General features: G+C 38.5%; 1 long non-coding RNA gene across 1 annotated transcript in view; it reads left to right on the top strand.

The window, feature by feature from the left end:
- The first annotated feature begins 74 nt into the window (after positions 1 to 74).
- LOC111761327 (uncharacterized) overlaps positions 75 to 23,800 on the top strand; it is a 31,704-nt gene continuing 7,978 nt past the window's right edge. Inside the window, exons 1-2 of the long non-coding RNA XR_011649552.1 lie at positions 75 to 235; positions 19,607 to 19,761. This is a non-coding gene — a long non-coding RNA (uncharacterized lncRNA). The remainder of the gene's footprint in view (positions 236 to 19,606; positions 19,762 to 23,800) is intronic.

Raw genomic sequence — 23,800 nt, 5'->3', positions numbered from 1 at the left:
GGGGTAGAGGTAGGGTTTGAGAGACAGAGAAATGCCAAAAATAGCTCCAAGGGAGAATTCCAGGAAGACAGCAGATTAGAGAGACACAGGACTCATTTTTCTTCCAGAAAAATAGCTACAGGACAGGCAGAAATGGCCTGGGAAAAAAAAGTTCTAGGGTTTAGGACACGAGGAGAAGGCTGGATACCACCCAGAAGTGAGAGCGGCACAGGAAAAGAATCTCCACTGACAGACTGTGAGTAAAAGCTGCAACTGCAGCTGCTTGGGAGCAGGCAACTCCGAATTCCCTGGCTTCTAGACAGAGGCTACAGACAGGGGTCATGGGTCCATTGCCCTAGGAAAGCAGAATGCGAGGAACACAGCCGAAGGCTGATGCAGCTTTTGGCCAACAAATTTGGTCTCCTGTGTCCCACGAGCACTTCTAGGCTGGGTCGTCGGGCAGCGCAGTTTTTTGCCCTGGGAGCCAGCAGGGGACCAAAGAGATCCAAACCTCTCAGCCACGCTCTCTACTGACCAGGACTGGTTGTTGAAGGTGTAGAGGGAGTGGAATTATTTCCTACCTGGGAAAAGGGAGGAGTACTACTGGAAAAGGTTGGAAAGCAGCCTCTGAGAAAATTTGATTTGCAAGGTTCTCAATAGCCCTGAGTCAGGATCCGTTGTCACATTGTTGCAGTCAGTGTTGCAGTGAAAATATTACTACAAGGGTTGAACCGAGGGGACTGCTGAAGAGCGCCGTCAGCTGGCAGACCAAGGAAGTGCATAGGAGGAAATTAAAAGTAAATAAGCCTTTACAACCTCCCTCCCCAAGGCCCTGCAGCCCATTCCTGAGTCCACGGCATGGGTTTGAGCAAATAACAGGGACAATCCTAAAACCTAGAACATGTGAACCAAGAAACAATGAACAGCAGTTAACACAAAACCTTCCACCACTAAAAACCCTACGCAAGAGAGAGAAATTGAGCAGCAGAGTAAACTCACCATCATAATCAGATGCCTAGCCATTGGCAAAGAATTACAAGCCATACTAAGAAAATAGAAAAAATGGTCCAAGCAAAGGAAAAAAATCAAAGACCCAAATGAGACACAGGATTTGAGACAACTAATGAACAAGGTTCATACAGCTCTCCTAAATCAAATCAATGAGTGGAAAGACAATATGGCTAAAGAGATAAAGGACATCAAGAAGACACTGGGCAAGCAAAAAAGAAGAATTTGAAAACCTATATAGAAAAATGACAGAACTTATGGGAATGAATGCACAATGGTGACATCAAAAACACATTAGAGGCATACAACAGCAGATAGGAATGACAGAAAAAAAGAATAAGTGATAAAGAAGACAGAACAGCTGAATTTGAAGAGAGAGAACAGAGGGAGCAAAGAATGGGGAAAAAATGGTGGGAAAAAACAGCTGAATTGAAGAGAGGGAACAGAGAGAGCAAAGAATGGGAAGCTCAGGAAGTTGAATGATAACACAAAACGCAACATATGTGTTATGGGAGTTCCAGAAGAAGAAGAGAAAGAAAAAAGGGGTGCCCAGTATGACTTACTGTAGATTTCTTATCATAACCATGGAAGCAAGAACACAATGGTATGAAATAATTAGTATACTAACAGAGAAAAATTGCCAGCCAAGATTTCTTTGACAAAATTGTCCATCAACTATTAAGGTGAGGTTAAAATTTTCACAAATAAACAGAAACAAAGGAAGTTTGCAAAAAAAGAATCTGCATTTACAGGAAGCATTAAAGGGACTCTCAGAGCCTGAAAGAAATAGATGAGAGAGAGAGGCTTGAAGGAAACTATAGAAGACAAGACTAGCAGAGTCATCTTTTTACTCTTTACCAAAGAGTGAAAAGACAGATGAAAATAAGATATGATTTTTGAAAGCCAAAGAATAAAATGGTAGGAATAAATAATGCATTTACAGTAATATCACTGAAAGAACGGATTAAACTCCCCAATCAAAAGATATAGGCTGACAGAATGGATAAAGTAACATGAGCCATCCATTTGCTGCCTACAAGAGACTCATCTTAGACCCAGGAATACAAATCGACTGAAAGTGAAATGTTGGAAAAAGATAGTCCATGTAAATGATAACTGAAAAAAGAGCAGGGGTAGATATATTAATATCGGACAAGACAGACTTTAAATGCAAAAAAAGTTATAAGAAATACAGAAGGCCATTATATATTAACAAAAGGGACAATACAACTGGAAGAAATAACAGTCATAAATATCTATGCAACCAGGGTACCCCAAAATATATGCTGCAAACTCCAGCAAAATCGAAGGAAGAAGTAGACATTTCTACAATAATAGTTGGAGACTTCAACATTGTTAAAATTGGTGACTCACATTCACTAGATAGACCAACTAGACAGAAGAGCAACAAGGAAACAGAGAACTTGAACAATATGATAAATGAGCTAGACCTAAGAGACATAGACATAATGTTGTTCCCCAGATCGGTGGGTTATACATTCTCCTCAAGTGCTCACTGACCTTTCCCCAGGATAAACCACACATTGGATCACAAATCTGGTCTCAATCAAAATAAAAAGATTGAAATAATACACAACACCTTCTCAGATCATAACAGAATTAAACTGGAAATCAATAATAGATGGGAAAGGGGGAAATTCACAAATATGTAGAGACTGAACAATGCACGCCTAAACAATCAGTGGGTCAAAGAAGAAATTGTAAGTGAACTTAGTACATATATAGAGATAAACAAAAATGAGAACACAACTTATCAAAACATAAGGGATATAGGGAAGGCAGTGCTGAGAGGGAAATTTATAACCCTAAATGCCTATATTAAAAAAGAAGAAAGAGCTAAAATCAAAGACCTAACTGAACACCTGGAGAAAACAGAAAAAGAACAGCAAACCAATCCCAAAGCAAGCAGAAGGAAAGAAAGAATAAAGATTAGGCAAGAAATAAATGAAATTGAGAGTAAAAAAAACATAGAGAAAATCAACAGAACCAAAAGCTGGTTCTTTTGAGAAAACCAATAAAATTAACAAACATTTAACTAGACTAACAGATATGAAAATAAAGAATATGCAAATAAATAAAATCTTACTACCAGGGTCTGAACTGAAAGGGCAGCCGAAGTTCAGGGGAAGTTATGACTCACCCCACAGAAATAAAAAGGATCATAAAAGGATATTATGAGAAACTGCATGCCAACAAACTAGACAACCTAGATGAAATGAACAATTTCTAGAAATACACAAATAACCTACATTGGCTCTACAAGAAATACAAGAACTCAACACAAAGCACATTTAAACCAGTCACATTTAAAGAGGTTGAAACAGTGATCGAAAATTTCCCAACAAACAAAAGTCCAGGATCAGATGGCTTCACAGGTGAATTCTATTAAAAGAGTGTAAATGCTTCCAAAAAAACTGAAGAGGAGTGAAAATTACCCAACACATTTTATGAACTCAACATCACCCTAATACCAAAGCCAGATTTTAAAAAAAAGAAAGAAAGAAAGAAAGAAAGAAAGAAAATTACAGACCAATCTCTGTAATGAAGAGAGAGGCAAAAATTTTCTACAAAATACTTGTGAAGAGAATCCAACAGCATGTCAAAAGAATTATACACCATGACCAAGTGGGATTTATTCCTGGTATGCTAGAGTGGTTCAACACAAGAAAATCAATTAATATAATGCATCATATTAACAAACTGAAGGAAAAAAACACATGGTCATCAGTCATCTTGATCGATGCAGAAAAGGCACTTGACAAAATCCAGCATCCTTTCTTGATAAAAACACTTTAAACGAGAGGAATAGAATAAAAATGCCTCGATATGATAAAGAACATGTACGAACAACCCACAACCAACATTGTACTCAATGGGGAAAGGTGGAAAGCTTTCCCTCTAAGATCAGGAACAAGACAAGGGTGCCCACTTTGACCAATGCTATTCAACATTGTATTAAAACTTCTATCCAGAGCAGTTAGGTAAGAATAATAAATAATATTGACCAATGCTATTCAACATTGTATTAGAAGTTCTATCCAGAGCAATCAGGCAAGAAAAAGAAATAAAATAGTGTCATCACTATTCTCATATGACATGATCCGATATTTAGAAAATTCCAAAATATCTATGACGAAGCTACTTGAGCTAATAAATGAGTTTAGCAAATTGGCAAGATACAAGATCAACATGCAAAAATCAGTATTGTTTCTATACACTAATATTGAACAATCTAAGGAGGAAATCTGGGGAAAAATTCCATTTACAATAGCAATAAAAAGGCTCAAATATCTAGGAATCAATTTAACCAAAGAGGCACAGGACAAAACAGTGCTAAAAGAAATCAAAGAAGTCCTAAACAAATGGAAAGACATTCTGTGTTCATGGATTGGAAGAATAAATATTGTGACAATGACAACCCTACCCAAACTGATTTATAGATTCAATTCAATACCAATCAAAATTCCAACAGCCTATTTTACAGAAATGGAAAAGGCAATTACCAGGCATATTTGGAAGGGAAAGTACACCCAAATAGTCAAAAGCATCCTAAAAAAGTAGAGCAATGTGGGAGAACTTTCACTGCCTGACCTTGAAATGTATTTCAAAACTATAGTTGTCAAAATAGCATGGTGTTGATATAAAGAGAAATATATTAATCAGTGGAATAGAATTGAGAGTCCAGAAATAAACTCTCACCTCTGTGTTCAACTTGGTATGGTTTTTGACAAGCCTACCAATACCAAGTCCATGTAAACAGGACAAAACAGTCTCTTCAACAGATAGTGCTGGGACAATTGGATATCCATAACCAAATAATGAAAGAGGACCACTGTCTCTCCCCCTACACAAGAATCAACTCATCAAAGACCTAAATATAACAGCCAGTACCATAAAACTACTAGAGAAAAATGTAAGGAAGAATCTTCAAGATCTTGTGGTAATGGTAGTGCTTACCTAAAAGCATAAACAACAAAAGAAAAAAATAGATAAATGGGAACTTGTCAAAATTAAACACTTTTGCATCTCAAAGGACTTTATCAAAAGGGTGAAAATGTAACTGACTCAATGGGAGGAAATATTTGGAAATCACATATCCAATAAGGGCTTAAAATCCATGTGATATAAAGAAATGCTACAACTCAACAATAAAATGACAAATGACCCAATTTTTAAAATGGGCAAAAGATTTGAATAGATATTTATCCAAAGAAGAAATACAAATGGCAAAAAATTACATGAAAAAATTGTCCAACATCACTAGCCATTAGGGAAATGCAAATCAAAGCTACAATGAGATATCATTTCACAACTTTTTGAATGACTACTATTAAAAAGACAGAAAACTACAAATATTAGAGAGGATGTGGAGAGATAGGAACACTTATTCACCATAAGTGAGAATGTAGAATAGTAAGCCCCCTGTGGAGGACTGTTGGGAAGTTCCTAAAGAAGTTGAATATAAATTTATCATGTGACCTGGCAATACCACCACTGGGTATATACCCAAAAGAACTGAAAGCAGTGACATGAACAGATGTCTGCACACCAATGTTCTTAGCAGCATTATTCACAATTGCCAAAAGATGGAAACAACCCAGGTGTACATCAACCAATGAACTGATAAACTGTGGTGTATACACATGATGGAATGTTAAGCTGTTGTAAGAAGAAATGAGTCATGAAGCAATGAAGTCGTGAAGCATATGACAACATGGATGAACCTGAAGGATGTTCTGTTGAATGAAGCAAGCCAGACACAAAAGTACAAATACTGTATGATCGTGTTATCATGAACTAAATATATTGTGTAAACTCATGAGGTTAATAAATAGAATATAGGTCACAAGGAATTAGAAGGAGGATAGAGAATGGAAAGCTGGAAAGCAGTACTATTATACAGGTATGATCTAGGGTCATGTACATCACTATTAAGGGAAGGAAGGTTAAAAAATGAAACGTAGGACTGTATGGCTTGGTGAAACCATGTGAAATATGAATATGGGTAATATTGCATATATATAAGACTGTTTCTTTGAAAATGTACAAATATATGTTAATGTTATAAGATGTTAAGATCAGTCAAAAGTACAACCAAAGAAAACTATGGGCAGTAGTATAGAATAATATATTAATAATCTTCCTGTAAGTATAAAAAATTAAAAAGGAAATATACTAAGGTAAAAGAAACTAGAAACAAGGTACTACATATTTTTGTCTCCATATATACAAAATATAAACACAAATAAACTAGAGAGACAGAAACAGAATAGCAGCTTTGTATGGCAGGGGAAGCATAGAGAGATTGAGAGGTGATGAGTTTTTATTTGTCTGTTTTTATTTTTATTATTATTATTATTATTGGAATAATGAAAATGCTCTAATAATGATTGAATTAATGAATGCACAACTATATGATTATATCAAATACCATTGATCGTACACTTTGGAAGGATTGTATGCTTTTTTTTTTAAAGATTTCTTTCTTTCTTTCTTTCTTTCTTTATTTCTCTCCCCTCCCCCCCACCCTGGTTATCTGTTCTCTGTGTCTATTTGCTGTGTCTTCTTCTTTGTCCGCTTCTGTTGTTGTCAGTGGCACGAGAATCTGTGTTTCTTTTTGTTGTGTCATCTTGTTTTGTCAGGTCTCCGTGTGTGTGGCGCCATTCCTGGGCAGCCTGCACTTTCTTTCGCGCTGGGCGGCTCTCCTTACGGGGTGCACTCCTTGCACGTGGGGCTCCCCTACACATCCCTGCGTGGCATGGCACTCCTTGCGCACATCAGTACTGTGCGTGGGCCAGATGCACACGGGTCAGGGATGCCCACGGTTTGAACCGCGGACTTCCCATGTGGTAGACGGACGCCCCAAACACTGGGCCAAGTCCGCCACCGCTTTATTAATATGTATCAATAAAATGGATTTGTTTAAAAAAATAATCAGAGTCTAACTCAAATGGGACAACTGAGAAGAATTAAGGAAGGGGCTGTGTTTACAGATGTGGGTAGAATTAAGGGAAGTGGAATGGTTGGGGACAGAGCTGCCATCCCTAGGCCTGAGTGGGTGAGAGCCCTTTGCCATCAGCACCTGCTGTCTGACATTTCAGGAAGGTCTGCCCAGCAGGAGGTATGGGCGTCAGTAGCAGAGGCAGCCTCTGTCAACCTGAATCCTGGCAGGAAGGGACTCTAGGGAATAGACACCTCATTCTTTTTTTTTTTTTTTATTGATTTTGTAAAAATATTACATTAAAAAAATATGAGGTCCCATTCAACCCCACCACCCCCACCGCACCCCTCCCCCCCCCCAGCAACACTCACTCCCATCATCATGACACATCCATTGCATTTGATAAGTACATCCCTGGGTATCTCTGCACCTCATGGTCATTGGTCCACATCATGGCCCACACTCTCCCCCATTCCATCCAGTGGGCCCTGGGAGGATTTACAATGTCCGGTGATTGCTCCTGAAGCACCATCCAGGGCAACTCCAAGTCCCAAAGGCGCCTCCACATCTCATCTCTTCCTGCCATTCCCCATACCCATCAGCCACCATGTCCACTTTTCCCACTCCAATGCCACCTTTTCTCTGTGGTCCTTGGATTGGTTGTGTCCGTTGCACCTCTATGTTGAGAGGAGGCTCAGATTCCACATGGTTACTGGATGCAATCCTCCTGCTTTCAGTTGTAGGCACTCTAGGCTCCATGGTGTGGTGGTTGTCCTTCTCCAACTCCATCTTAGCTGAGTGAGGTGAGTCCAATAAATCAGATTATAGGAGCTGGAGTCTGTTGAGGCTCAGGGCCTGGCTATCATATTGTCAGTAAAAAGATTCAATCCCCTAAATATATCTTAAACCCCAATACCAACTACAATTCCAGTAAAGTAGCATGATAGTCTTATGAAAAGAGATCCTCTCTGGGTCCCGTTTCATCACGCAGAAACACCAGCTCCAAAGAAGGGCCATCTGACATGGCAGTGAACCCCATCTGCCATGACCATAGAACCCGTGGGTCCCTTTAGCCCTCAAAGGAACCAATACCTGGGGATTGTATCTACTTTATCTGTCTCTTAGACTCTGCTCAGTTGTGCATAAGGGCAATCCTTCTGACAGCCTCCAGACTCCCCATTCTTGACCAAATGGTTGTATTTCCCATTGACCAAATCAACAGGAAGCCAGAGGGCAAAGGAACCAATTAGTAGACCTCTAGCTTAGAACCCCGATATTTAGGGTATTCCTATAATCCTGCTCTCATTTGTACTGACAAGATGGTGAAGCTAGAGACATCCTTTTTATGAGCTAACATTCCTGATTTCTCCTAGATTGTAACTCACACAAGACCAGAACCCATATCTTATTTCTTTGGGCACCCACAATACTCAGTATTACACACATACATATACACACTCATGCACACACACATACCCTCATACATACACATACACATGTATCCACAGTAGGGAAAATATAATTTGCCTGTTCATTAGTTAAACAATTCACAGTTCTTGTTAAGCTAAGTTCAGTATTATGCCTTGTTTATATATTTAAAATATTGAATGATTAGTAGATGTGCAGTATTAATATAAACCTCGCACAGATCCTGGATTTCTTATAAAAGTGAAACACGTTTTCATGTGCTGATGGTTGCTGCTTTACTGTAATAAAGCTAGAATGGGAATGGGTTAGCTCAAACAAACAACTGTTGACTGTAGGAAAGTAAACAGGGTCCTAATTAATGTGTTTGCTAATAAGACTTCCCGACTGGGGATATTTAACCATAATACATAAATTAAGTGTTATTCCTAACATAGGCTCAACTTATGGGGTTAGGTATTTTATTAATCATACAAAGCCTTCAAAACTCCAGAAAAAATCCTTGCAATTCCATTTTTTGATCTTGCACACTTTCCCTTTTCATATTTCCTTCCACCCCCAGGGTGTCTGTGGTTCACCTGTTATCATTACAGCTCTCATAATAGGTAACTCTGAACTATCTTGTGAGACAGTAGGCTTAGCACTCCAACCCACTAATGCAGATCCAAAAACCTGTAAGACTATATAAGCTGCAGTGAGGCAGCGAGGGCTGGAGAAGAGAATACCAATTAATCTGCCTTTCCAAGTGAAAAACAAAAGTAAGAGGTAGTTCTGCATTCCGCGTAGAACTATTCTCTATGATGAATGGAATGCAGTCAACAAAGAACTGGGGGCAGTACTTCTGTTTTTTCCTTAAGTAAACAGTAGTTTGAGCCATTTGTCCATAAAATCTTAAAGTAAAGGAGTTCTTGACTTTCATACATCAGAAACAAACTTTTGGGTTTGGTAGAGCATGGGGGAACAAAGATTCTAGTACATGAATTTTAGCATGAATGATTGGAAATATCTATGATCAAGCATCAAGAAAGAGATATAATCTCCATTTCTGGGTCACGGAATTTATTCGATAAATATTTATTGAGCATTCACCAAGTACCAAGCAGAGAGACGATTCCAAATATGGATGTTGCTGAGTCCAGCCATTCCTTTGTTGAGCCTACACACAGTGTTTTCTAAGTTTTCAGAAGGTATATTGTTGACTTTTGTTTGTAGTCATGATGGAATCAAAAGCAAAGTCTCTTCTGTCTGCATTTGCTATCTCTTGCCATGCCTCACCTTGACATAGCTAGCCAGAAGAATCAGAAAAACGTGAAAAAAAAAAAGTTGTGGAGTTTATTTACAGGAAAGAAATAAAATATTGGTTTTGTTTCTCACACACACACAAAAAGTTTTGCTTGCTTAATTTATTTCAATCTAAGTAAAAGATGAATTTCGTCATTTTATTTTTAAAAAGGGCTGTGCTTGGGTCTTCCTAAAACCCGCGGTCCTAGTAGTCCTGGTGTTTGTAAATTATAAAATGTTTTTCCTACCTCTTGTTTTTTCCTGCTGAGACTGCTTTTCCTGCGTCTCACCTTTTGCCCTTTCAACCTCTGACGTATGTAGGTTATCAGAGCACCAACCAGAGGTCAACAAGTTATTGAAAAGGATAAGATGAAGAAAAGAAACCCTTAGTGATTCTCAATGTGTCTTGGCTTGAAAGCACCATAATTAATTTTATGTTGGGGGCGGGGATAAGTTCTCTTACGTCAGCCTGTGTGTGGGCAGGTGACCGCTTTTCTCCACTAAATGAACCAGGTTAACAGGGATGCAAGCTAAATGCATGCTTAAACCTCTGTGAAATCAACAAAGCCTCCCCCCTCAAAAATCCTGCTAAAGATTAATTCTTATGAACAATAGGACATGAACACAGATCAGGAAAAATACTGGAATTTTAGATAAATAATTAATACATCTGGAGTGGCTAGGTAGCAAATATCCATATATGAAGGGGCAAGGAAATCAATCACTTTCAAGCTGTTTCTGAACTTCTGATTTACTTTGAAAAATCGTTCTTTTGTTATAAAGGCGCTGTAGACTTAAATAATGAAAGAAGACGTGTTCAGCTGTAGCTCTTGAGCCATCAATGGATAGAATTATTGACACCATCAGTCAGTGATTTAAGAGCTCTGCTCGTAAAAAAATTGGCATATTTTCAATTTGGATTGACACTATTCAAGATACAGGCATAACTGACATCTCTTCAGTAATATTGTACTGCAACAGATCACAGGATCGGAGAAAGCATCTGATACTTAAAGTAAGCATAAAGTCAAACACTGGAGGTCCATGGAGGGGGACATTCCAGACTGTCACAGATGTTCTCAGCAAAAGTGTAGGACGTCGAGCTGGCAGGGAATGAAGTGACTGCTTAATGAGTTAAATCCTGTTCTTAAAAAAGGCGGGGGAAGGCAGGATTTCTGGCCAAATTTCTGTGCAGTGTTATTCTCTTTTGAATTTGCTAATTCAAATTCAAATTTCGTTTTGAATTTGCTAATAGGACATAAAACATAAATGTCAGTCCTCATTTAGCAATTATATTCCAGTGGGTCATTTCTAAGACAGTCATGTGGGAGAGGATGGAATTTTTTTCAATACTATTATAAAACTCTGAGGAAATGGGACAACAGCCTGAAGATAGGAATTTCACAGAAATGTTTGGGAATTAGAAAGCTCAAAGTCTGATTCTTTGATTGTATGAGAGCATTTTAGTTTGATTTTCTGGCAGTAACGGAAAAATTATGTAGAATATACTTGTGCAGCATCTAAGTTGTTTGATTTGGAAAGCAGGCTAGGACACTACACTAGAGATAAAGGGATAAAGATGGCACTAAGCAAACTTACCACATGGGAATGTGATTCCTACTTCCCAAAGAGAATTCCAAAACACTGACTGAGAAAAATTAGCCCTGAAAGAATTTTACTGAGGTATAGACTCTAACCCTTTCACCCTAGCTCCATTATTTTGCAGAAAAGAATAAGGATCCTAAGAGGAATAGCGATTCTTCTGGTTACAATTTTATTCCTTCATTCATTTATTCAACAGTATTTACTGAACACCTATCATGAGCTAGGTACTAAGCTGACAGTAGGCAGGGTAGATGTATATAGGTTTGTGGGCTCAGAACCTGAGATAATTTTTTTAAAGTATATAAAATTAGGCTAAAAGTGACTCTTTAGAATACTGGAAAGACAACGAATGAAAAAATGCTAAAACTGAGGAATCACAAGCTTCACAAAATCCAGGAAAATAATATTAATATTTTCATTAACTGCTTATACCACCTTTATAGTATCTTTTCCTGATAATTTTGGCTGTATATTTTTTATTACCTTTTACAAGACAATGATTTTTAATATCATTTTCTATAGACATAAAGGAAAGGTATTTATCTTTTCTTCAGCAAAATCATTAAAAATTTGTTTCCAATAATTGGTAACTTTGGATTTTTTTCTGCTTATTGGTAATGTCATATAAAATTTTAGAATTTCCATGAAATCTGGGAAAACCTCTATCAAAGAGAGAACTCTTTTGACTTGGTTCCAGTAATGAGAACCAAATGCCCTATGATTTTACACAGCCAATTGTTGGAAGAATTTTGCAGAGACTAGCTTCTGGCACCATACAGCTGAAATGTGTTTCTCCCCTACAACCCCTATACCTCCCCTGCCTGGAACCATAGGAACACATTCATTTCAAAGGACAACCTCTGGTGCTTCATCATTATATCCCAACACCAGGTGAGTTGGTATAGAAGGCAGTAGGATTATTTCTGGAAGCCTTTCTTGGACTGGATCAGTAAGAAATAACTATACAAACAAATGAATGTGAACCACATAAATATATGTCATTAAACTAAAATTAAACATGTGGGCAACCCAACGTTCCCTTATTTGAACCTCTAAAATACCCCTGGTCACATCAAAGCTACCCAACATGAAGGAGAGTGTGAAAGAAAGGAAGTCAGTGGGGAAAGACCTGTCAGTTTAATTGATTATGGTTAATATATCTAATATATGCAAACTTCACCAAAAATAAATGAACCATGGTCACCATGTGAACCCTTATTAAAGTCCCTCCCATGTAAGGGGACATGAAACTTAAGCTACTAGTTTTATGGTAAAGGTATCTCAGATGGTAGGGATTCAATTTTCAAGCAGCCGCTGCCATCAAATGGCTTCCAGTCTAGTACTGAAGAAAAATAAATAAAAACAGTAATTACCACATAATGTGTTATTTGCTAGCATGGTAAAGAAGCAAATGGACCATTTATGAAAACACATAGAAGATATACTTCACCCAGTCTCAGGGGACCAGAAAAACCAGTTAAAATTGAAAGTAAAACCCAGTCCATTGCACCCTAGCCAGAAGTCTAAGATCAGATAAAAATCTTTTCCAAAGGCAGTAGTATGCTCTCCTGAGCAGTATGAACATTGGGAGACAGTGAAAGGGAAACGAACTGGTGAAGAACGAGTTATGTTAGATTTTTAAGAAGCAAGGAACTGGAAAGAGCACCACCAAAATTTATTCATCTATCAAGCAAATTTTCCTAGTATTATAAGATAGAGATCAGTCACCTGTCCCTGAGACAACTTCTGTAGTCACCGGAATCCTGTCACGTACCTGTAACAATTGGTAATTGGGAACTTATCACTATGAGGTTCTAGGTCAAGGACTTTACATGGTATATTGCATTTAATCCATTTACCATCCTTCACGTGGGGGAACCCTAGTAACCTTTCCAAATATGGAATCTGAGGCTTAAGGAATTTTAATGTTTTGCCCAGAACATACAGATATTAACAAGTGGAGTGAGACTTCCAATAAAGACTTTCTGACTCCAAAACTTGTTTTCATTCAAATCAGTTACTGTGCATTCACTGAGTACTTACTGTGTTTGTCAGGCACAGCAACCTTCACAGGAGATACAAATGAGACGATAACAAAGTCCCTGCCCTCAGAGAGAAGAGGCAGACAGTAGACAAAGCCCCAAGCATGGGGGAAGCTGCACTCCTGCTACTCATCGCTCTAACCTCCACTTTGCTTTGGACCACGAAGCAAAGAAGCCTACTTACCAATAGGCGCATTCCTCACCTCACAGAGGTCTCTGCCAAAGGCCATCTCCTGAAATGGGGTCTTGACCAAACAGCTTTCCTTTTCCCCTGTGTTCTTCCTCTGCTTTATTTTTCTCCATAGCACTCACTACTGCCCGATTGCATGCATGGAGGTTGATGCACATATACTCACTTATCTAGCATCGTCTCTCCCATTAGAATGCAAACCTCCTGCTATCAGGGGCTTTGTCTTGTTGTCTGTTTCATCTCCAGTGCTGGAACAATGTTCGATACATTGTAGGTGATCAGTAAATATCTGTGAATAAATGGATGTGCCACCTGATTCTGATGTCATGAATGTTCAATGAGATGAGCTGTCCCTGAGAAGCTAAATAGAAAGAAAATAGAAGTCTGTGTATACCTGTTGTTCTCCTAAAGGGTTGGGCCTATAATCTGAGTTGTTGGGGTTCCCAGGGAGGCCTCCTTTTTTAAAGGAAAAACAACATTCCTTTTCTTTTTTCAGGGGAACTTCTCTCTCCCTGTGAGAGGGTCAGTTTGGAGTCCAAAATATGGATTCCGAGCAACACATTCAGTCCTCATGCAGACTTTTCTTTTTTCAGGGGAACTTCTCTCTCCCTGTGAGAGGGTCAGTTTGGAGTCCAAAATAGGGATTCCGAGCAACACATTCAGTCCTCATGCAGATTTTCAGTTCTTTGCTAGGAATCCCATGCATGAGTCCCTTGTCTGCAAGCCTGAGTCTTCAGATGTGCTTATTGTGATTCTCTGGGAAGCTCGTTGTGATATTCAGGGCACCCTCTGAAGCCTGGGCCTAAATCTGGACTATAAGGAATTCGCAAACTTATCTACATTGCAATAAGGAAATATACCAATATATGACTAACTATAGATATAGGACTAAAGCTAGTCCTACACTCCTAGCAGAAATGCAACCAAGGACTTACATGGTTAAAGAGCTGGCTTTGCATGAAAAAACTGTTCAATATCACTAGCTTTAGGGAACTGCAGATCAAAACTAAAATGAGACACCATTTCACACCTTATGGAATGGCCATTATTTTAAACAAACAGAAACTACAAGTACTGGAGAGGATGTGGAGAAACAAGAGCACTCCTTCACTGTTGGTGGCAATGTAGAATGGCGCAGCCTCTGTGGAAGACAAGAGTTTGGCAGTACCTCAAAAAGCTGAACATAGAGCTGCTGTATGATTCAGCAATCTCATTACTAGGGATATATTCAGAAAAACTGAAAGCAAGGACATGAACTGACATTTGCACACCAATGTTCTTAGCAGCATTATTCACAATTGCTAAAATATGGAACCAGCTAAAGTGTCCATCAACTGATGAATGGCTAAACAAAATGTGGTATATACACACAATGGAATACTATCCGGCTGTAGGAAGAAATGAAATTGGGGTGCATATGACAACATGGATGAACCTAGAAGATATTATATTGAGTGAGATAAGTCAGACACAAAAGGACATATATTGTATGATCTCACTAAAATGAACTAAATACAATGAGTAAACACACAGAGTTAAACTCTAGAGTATAAGTTACTAGGAAATAGAACATGTGTTGAGAATGGGGGCTGATGTTTAATGCAAGTAACGTTATTAATAAAGTTAGTTTTAAGAGAGTGGAAATGAGTAGAGTTGAGAGTAACACATTATAATGAATATAACTAACATTGGTGATTTACAAATTTGACTATGGCTGGAAGGGGTAGTCTGTGGACATAAATGTCAACTGAAAGGAAACTAGAGAATAATTTAGGAAATGTCTAACAGTGATTTCAGGGATGGATGAAGATTTTGATTAATAGTATAAATATAAGAATCCTCTTCTTTTACAAAGTGCTAAGAATATGATGATACATGGGAAAATTACAGCTAATTTAATTTATGGGTTATAGTTAACAGTAATATTGTAATATTTTTGCAGCAATGGCAAAGAAGATATTATATCAATTCTAAGGTACAACTATAGGGGTGTATATTGGAGTATGGGATTTTTCCTTTTGAAGTAATGAAAACTGAAGTGATGACAGCACAACTCTGTGATAAAAATGAGAGCCCCTGAGTGTACACTTTGAATGGATTGTACAAAGCATGGGACTATATAATACAGGGAAGCCAGTGGCGGATGATGGACTATGGTTAACAGGACAAATATAAGGATGTTTTCTTCTGAATGATAGCAAATATGTAACACTAATGGAGGGTGTTAATAATTGGGTGGGTTGGGGGAAAAATACATCAAATGTAAGATATGCTCCTGCATAGTTTGTAACAATTGTTTCACAACATGCAAGGTGTTGGTGGGGAGATGTATAAGAGCCTTGCATGCGGGAAGTGAATTTGGCTCAGTGGATTGAGCATCCGCCTACCACATGGGAGGTCCAGGGTTCAAACCCAGGGCCTCCTGACCCATGTGATGAGCTGGCTCACACTCAGTGCTGATGCGCGCAAGGAGTGCCGTGCCACGCAAGGGTGTCCCCCATGTAGGGGGAGCCCCACACACAAGGAGTGTGCCCCATAAGGAAAGTCACCCAGTGTGAAAAAAGTGCAACCTGCCCAGGAGTGATGTCACACACACGGAGAGCTGATGCAGCAAGATGACACAACAAAAAGAGACACAGATTCCTGGTACCACTGACAAGAATACAAGGGGTCACAGAAGAACACACAGTGAATGGACACAGAGAGCAGACAACTGGGGAGGTGGGGGGAGAGGGGGGTGGCAGGGAAGGGGAGAGAAATAAAACTAAATAAGTAAATCTTTAAAAAAAAAAAAAGAAGAGCCTTTTATGATGATATGCATGCTTGTTTTGTAAGTTCACAAATTTTATTATACATTCATTGTTTATGTATGTTCATGTATGAATTTTATTTTATCTTTTTAAAAAGCTGGCTCTGACACATTCCTTAGGTCCTATAATGACATCTTCCTCAATATATCTCTCTTATTGAAGAGGAGTTATTCTAGCAAAACACTAAAATGCAACAATGCACTGAAGGCATAATGGCTTACTAAGCCCCAGGATTTGCTTCACCTTTAGTGCCCAGTAAGTTGATTCCATTGCCCCAAATTGTCTAAGAACAGAGTACAGAGAGGCCAATTTATATAAAAGGAGCATGCATTTCCATTCTTCAGTTCAAGGCCTCAGTCCCACTCTTGCAGCAAGAACTTGTGTTATTGAAGAAAAATACCTTTACCCTATAATACAATAATGTACTTCATAGATATTAGATGCTCCTTAAATCTTTATTGGTGAATTTGCCATTTGGCCAATCCATGAACACATAGTAATATACATTAACATACAAGAGGTATTGATTTAAGGGCTGGTTTGGGCACGTGTCCCTGGCATCCCTACACAAGGAATCTGGGTGCTGTTTCCACACACACACAAGTAGGCCAGGTGAGATAAGGAATCTCCCATGGTAGGACCATCTCAGTCATAAGGATGGAAACTACACGTGGTGCCTTGGCTTACCCCTTTCCTGAGCTTGCCCTATTCTCACGGCTTGGCCAGTTCTACTCTAAGGACCAACCCTTTCCTCGGCCAGGCCAGAATCTAAGCCTCTTCTTGAGATAAATGTCCAGCATCCTCAGATGCTACCTTGACCACAATCACCTCAAAACGTAGCTGTCAACTAGAGTAGACTACTCAGCAAGTTCACTGAAGTCTGAGCACAGAATTCTCTAAGCTCACTCCAAATACTGGCTTAAGGATTCATCCAACCTTATAAGGTCTCTTATTCACTAGCCCTTTACTGTATGCCAATGTGGATTGAGTACAGCAAGCACAGGGCAGAGATGTATAAAGTGAGATCAAATGGGTGGACAGGGGCCTGATCAGCAAGGAACGTGTTTATAAGGAACGCGGAACTCCTGTGAGGTTCTCTTGCCATAGGTCGCAAAATTTATCGACAAAGTCAAAACTCAAATCCAAGCCTTCTGACCCCCAAGGCTCAAATCTTTAACAATGATGATAATTAGTTATTACCATTATAAATCGATTTTACATACAAACTTCAAAATTATCATTTTCCATTCTAATTTTCCATCTCATTACATCTCTTCATTGGAAAACTTCTTAAAATATTTGTCTATACCCCTTACCTCCCTATTGTAACCACCCACTTACCCTCTGTCTCTTAAAACCTGTTCTCTGCTCTCAACAGTCTTTCTGAAGCCGCTTTTTCAAAAAGTTCCCATGTGACTACCAGACTTCAACTTTAATGGAGGGTTTTGTTTTCAATCCTCATCCTTCTCAATGTTTTCACAGAAATTAATACCCTTTTGTTTCAGAAAATCTTTTGTCCTTTAGCTTCTATGATATTACATGGTACCTTCTTATGCTTCCTTACTGGCCATACTTTCTTTCTTGCCCCTGGAATATGCTATGAAATTTCTGTTCTCAGACCTCTTCTCTAGGCTGCCATTTTCTTCACTTCAGCTACCATCTTGGAGCAGATAACTCCTAAGCCCTGGCCTTTCTCTTGAATTCTTCAAGTCCAACTGGATTAGTTACTGAATTCTTTCTTCTTCTTTCCCAAATTATTTCTCCTGCTATGTTTCTTTTTTCTATTAAAGGTAACACAATTCTTCTAGTACCTTCAGCTGGACTATCTAATTGTCTTAGACTATTCCCGTACTGCTCAGAGCTAGTCACACAACACATCCTGTAGATTCGGTTTTGCCACTATTTCTCCTATGTATTTTCTCTCTTCTGTTTCACTGCCACTGTCCTAATTCTCCTTCTCATTATTTTTTGCCTAGAACTTGACCTTCCACTTTCCTGTAAACTTGAATGAGAATAGTCTTTCAAACTTTTAAGCTGTGAGCATTTATGTCACTGCCTTGCTTTAAAAAAAAAAGGACTCCAATTAGTCTTCACTGCCCCATAATAAAATCCAAACTCTTAACCATGTTAGAATATGCCAGGATTTGCTGCTGTAACAAACAAGCCCCAAGTCTCATTACCTTAATACATTAATTTCTCATTCCTCACAAAATTTGATATGGGTTCAAGTGGAACTCTAAGGAAACAGTTCTCTGTGCAATGGCTCAGTGTTGTACCTCCCTAAAACACATGCTTTCATAATTTCATGATGACTGAACAACCAGATAAAGAGTTGAGTACCATCAGTTAAATGCATCACCCTTCACACATTCCATTGCAAAGCAAATCACATGACCATGCCTAATTTAAAGAGGTACATAAGTATAGTTTTCCCATGTGCCTAGAAGAAGATAACAGACATCAGTGGACAGTAGTAAGGTTTTCCACAGCTTGTTAATCTTGCATGCTTATCGAGGTAAACTCATTTTTGGCTACTCTCATCTTCCTTTCACAATCTAAGTTCCAGACATGCTGGGATAATTCTAGTTTTTCCCAAAATGTTATCACTTTCTTCCACATTTAACTTCTTAAAATTCTACGTGTAACTCAGGCTTCAGAGTTGGGGTTGTCTATCCAATAAATCTTTTCTGACCCCTCAGGAATATATTAGATGCCCTGGTACTATGTTTGCATAGACCCTGCATTTACTTTATCATCATATTTTTTCATTTTGTACTGAAATTGCTTTTCGAATTGTGACATTACCCCTGAGGAAACTGAAATCATCCTGACAATAGTCACATACTTTGTTCACTGAGCCACCCAGCCAATAGTTGCTCAATAAAAATTGCTTCATCTACCACATAAAGCCAGCATCATGTGGCTCCTACCGTCTTTCCAGAGTTATCTCCCATAGTTGGCCTGTATGAACCTTATTTTATCCACACTTCAGGGACTTACTGTTTTCACTATATGCCCCACATTTATCCAACCTTGAGCTTTCATCACAGTTTCCTTATCCTAGAAGCTTATCTAACTGAATTTGTAGATTTCTAAGTCCCAGAGATATTTAAAAGGCTAATTCTAAAGACAATTCTCTTTTCAGGCAGAAATAATGCTTCCTGTCTCTGAATGCCTGTCAAATTTTACTCATAGCCCATAGTACTTACCACTCTATCATACAAAGCCCTCAATAAAGGTTTGCAGGATGAATGTTGAATGCTTTACATAGTATAAAATTCTTTCCATTCCCTCTCCACCTCAGAAGCAAGAAATAGATTTTAAGAATCTATGAAATATTCAGCACCCTATTCAATCCCTATTAACAAGCTGCTGGAACAATGACCCTGGAGCACAGAAATACCTGCGTAACTTTAAATGAATTATCAACAATCAACATTTTGCCAGGGAAACCAATAGGTATGTCTTTTTGTCTTATTTGTCATTTTGCCTTATTCTTTCTTCTTGTTGGATTTATTAATGCCCATATCATCGGAGCTATAATAAGCCTTAAAATTAATGTCCAATGTCTTTTGTAGCTTAAGACTTAATTTATTCCCCAAGCCTTAGACTCTGGCACAATTAGGTTTTGATACATGGACATTTCTGCTTACTCGGGACTTCATAGGAAAGGACTCCACATTTTGAATGGCCTCATAAATATATATTGAATTTAATTTTCTAACATGCAAAAGCCATTTTCCTATTGTTTGGGGGGTTTTCAGGCTGGGGGTAGAGTGAGTTCCTATAAGTATTTTTGTTGTATGCCATTAATTAGTTCATAAATCAATGTGTCTTAGAATTTTGCAGATTACCCTAAAGCCTATACACTTAGCAGTGGAATGTACGACTGCATTCTTCAATCTCACCTAAGTCTCACAAAGGTTTTCATCCAAGCAGTTAAGATTGGGGTCATTTGCACATTAATAAATTAGCGATACTTCAATCGATTTTTGCTTTTCTAATATTAATATTTTATATTATATTAATAGTATTACACAGTTAAAAAGAAAGTACTGATGAACATCCCCTAAGATCCCTCCTACCCAGAAACAACCATAATTAATATACATTTTTAAATATTTCATCCCGTAAGTCTTTATTTATTTTTTATTTTCTTGCTCATTCCTGGTCAGAGCGCCTTGTGTGTTTTATTGCCCACTCTCGTCACTTGGTCCTTAGGTGGTTTTATGAGCTCTGAGATCATGGGTTCCTTTGTTGGGGACAGTGGAGTTGCACTGACGTACTGGATCTCATTTCATGATACCCTCTCCTAATGGTATAGTACCCTATCCCTCACCTGGGCACAAGCAAGAAGTGTGCATAGAGGCCATGCACCTCGACCTTTCCTGACTTGATTTTCACTTCTGACTTTGGAAATGGGTGGTTTAAATGAGAAAAGGAAGCCACATGGTGGAGGAAGATGACAAAAGATTGAGTTGCAACTTGGCTGAGACCAGAGTGGTGTGGAGACAGGTTAACTTATTTTGCTTTACCTCCAGCTCCAAAGTTCCCAAAGACTTAAATAGATCAAAATGGTCACCATTGATAATACTTCAGGTAATGGCTGTTATCAGCAAGTCAGTGTATTATCCAGTTACAGTCCCTGGATAACTACCTCTACTCCCACCCCACCCCTGAAATGTTAGCACACACAGAGGATCCTTAGATGGGCCTGAACAACTCAGTTATTCACCTCTGATTTAATCGGAACATCAAAGATTAAGTCCACCTCTCTTTCCAGGTCATCTCAACAATATAGCCCCAGACTTTCTTGACATCTAAATTCTCATAAACCTTACTTAATAATTTATAAGAAAACCCCCCAAACATATAATACTTATTCTTTCTTCAGAGATGGTTGGACTGATTTTTTCCTTAATCACCCACTGAAATACAATATCTTCACTAAGGACTGAAAATAAAAGGAGGTAGAAAACACAAACATTTGAAAAAAAGACTGCTCAATTATGAGCCAACAGAAACTTCTTTGAGAAATACTGGAAAGCGTGGGATGGCTGCAATACAACATGGAATGGGAGAGCCTAGCATGCAAAACCGAACAGAGGGCAAAGAATGGAGAAGAATTGAAGTGGAGCAGAAGGTGATATATTCAGAGGTATTCATAAAGGTCAACCAGATACATGGAGTGAGCAGGAAAAACAAAATAACGTGATGCACATCAGAAGGCAAATATATTATAGCAAAGTATACCATATGTCATTAATTACGGAGAAGGGGGTAAAAGAAATAGAAGAGGGGAAAGAGAAAGAGGAAGAGGTTGAAGAGGAGGAGGGGGCAAGAGGAAGGAGAGAAGAAGGGAACATTCCCTAGCATTCTATATACTTCTGCACGTGCAGAAATGGACTCGGATGTTGCCTCCAAAATCCTTACCATGACTCTGACAGATGAACTTCAACGAGACAGGAAAGCACTGGCCATGTCTTCAGTTCAACTTGCAGTACACACTTCAGAAAACTTTCAGTGTGGTCAAGAATATAATCAATGAAGTTGTAATGTCTTTATCACAACTTTTCTAAATATTCAGCATCTGTTTTGGGTTTTCTTTCTGGGTTCTCTAAGTAGAAAAACAATTTCATAAGCCAGAGGCCAGAGGGAACTCCCTTAAGTGAGAAAATCATATAAAACAAAAACAAAAACAAAAATAGCTATGGTCTGTGGAAAACCATAAAAATAATTTAGTTCATTCAGCTCTTTATCCATTCATTTATTGTTTATTACTTCATTATCAATTCTTTTTTAATTTCATTCTTCACTTATAAAGGCACAGTTATTAGTCATAAATAGATGAATAAAATGAAGAACTTGTCTTTAAGGAGTTCTCTGTGTAGTGCATAATTACCATTTTCATTCTGGTGAAACTAACTCCTTACAAGTTCCTTAGTCTTGTCTAAATCCTGAGTTTCTTTTTACTAGGTTCGGATCCCAATCTCTAATTCATCCCAAGATTTTTAAGCCCTCTTCAGAGGGACAGCCTAATTATGTTTTTTCAACTTAAGGGGGAAAAAAGTCTATTTGTATTGTATTTTCTGTCTTCAATAGGCTTTTTCCTACTGGAAAATCCTTAAAATAAACCATGTCAAGCACAGTGCTCTTGGTGTGCAGTAAGTGGATGATAATATATGACTTTCCTCCCTTCCCCCTTTAAAAACCCATCTTATGTGATGTTCACAGCCACCTCATAAGGTAAGCCAAGGAGGGTTTGATCACTTCCATTATCAAATGAGGCAAACAAAAGTCTAAGTCTAATAAGATATCAGAGCTGGCAGATCTATGGCCTCTAACTCCTAAACCAGCATTATTTACACTCAGCATGTTACCACCTATTTCCATTACAAACATAAGGGGGATAATTGAAATATAAAACAAAATCCCATATGGATTTGAACATTAAGAAGCTGTTGCATCACAGTGATTTTTCTGACTTGCACGAAGAAAGATGCTATCAGCTCTCCCACGCCTTGATGTCTACAGAACACACAGTCGTCAACTGCAGTGGCAGGAAATACAATGGATCCATCACAGAAATTTTTGTCAGATGGAAAGAGAGCAGTGGCAGCTACGCCCTCTCCCTCTTCATAACATCAGGATAAAAGTCAAAGTTCACATAACGGGTTTATGGGGAGAGGAAATCTTATCTAGCTGCCACCCCCCACACACACTGCTCCAGCCACACTGGTCCCCTTGCTATTCCTGGCAATAAGCTATGCCTTCTCTTGCCTGAGAGCCTTTGCTCTGCCTATTTCTTCTCCTGGAATTCTTTTCCTAGATGTCCTCGTGGCTTTCTCCCACACTGCCTTTAAGCCCTTGCTCAAGTGTTACCTTTTCAATGAAGCTCATCCTGGCCACCATATTTAAAATGTCAACCCCCCCTTCACATACACATACACATACTCATGCACACACGGAGTCAATTCCCCATATTCTATTCTATTTTGTCTTTCCCCCATAGTACTTGCCATCCCCTAAACTACTTACTTACTGATTTATTAGGATTATTATATTTATCATATAATAAAGATATATTTCAAGTAGCACATAGGAAGTGTTCACTAAGTTTTTGCTGAATGACCAAATGAATGAATAAGTGATCCTACTCCTACACAGAAGTCAGGAGTTGGTTTAAAGTGGGATCATGGTAGATAATGGTCCTATACTGAGATTCATGGGAGGACTGTCACCTTTTATAACTATTAGTGTTAATTAAATATCTCTTGTATAGTTTTGTTTTGTTTCCCTCTGAAAATAATTCCCAAAGGCATTCAAGTTTCCTTTAATCGTGCATCGTCTCCCTGCAGGAGCCACTTCCTTCCCAGAATTGCCTGCATCGTCAAAGCAGCATTGGTATTGCAATGATTGGAGCTTGTTCATGCCTCCTGCCTGAGACAGAAAACATCCTCAATCTAAAGGCAGTTTACCTGGCAGATGCCATTTCAGC

The sequence above is a fragment of the Dasypus novemcinctus genome, chromosome 9 (genome assembly GCF_030445035.2).
Source record: "Dasypus novemcinctus isolate mDasNov1 chromosome 9, mDasNov1.1.hap2, whole genome shotgun sequence".
Classification (NCBI taxonomy): Eukaryota; Metazoa; Chordata; class Mammalia; order Cingulata; family Dasypodidae; genus Dasypus; species Dasypus novemcinctus.
The sequence above is the reverse complement of the archived record's forward strand: the minus strand, read 5'-3'. Positions and strand labels throughout refer to the sequence as shown.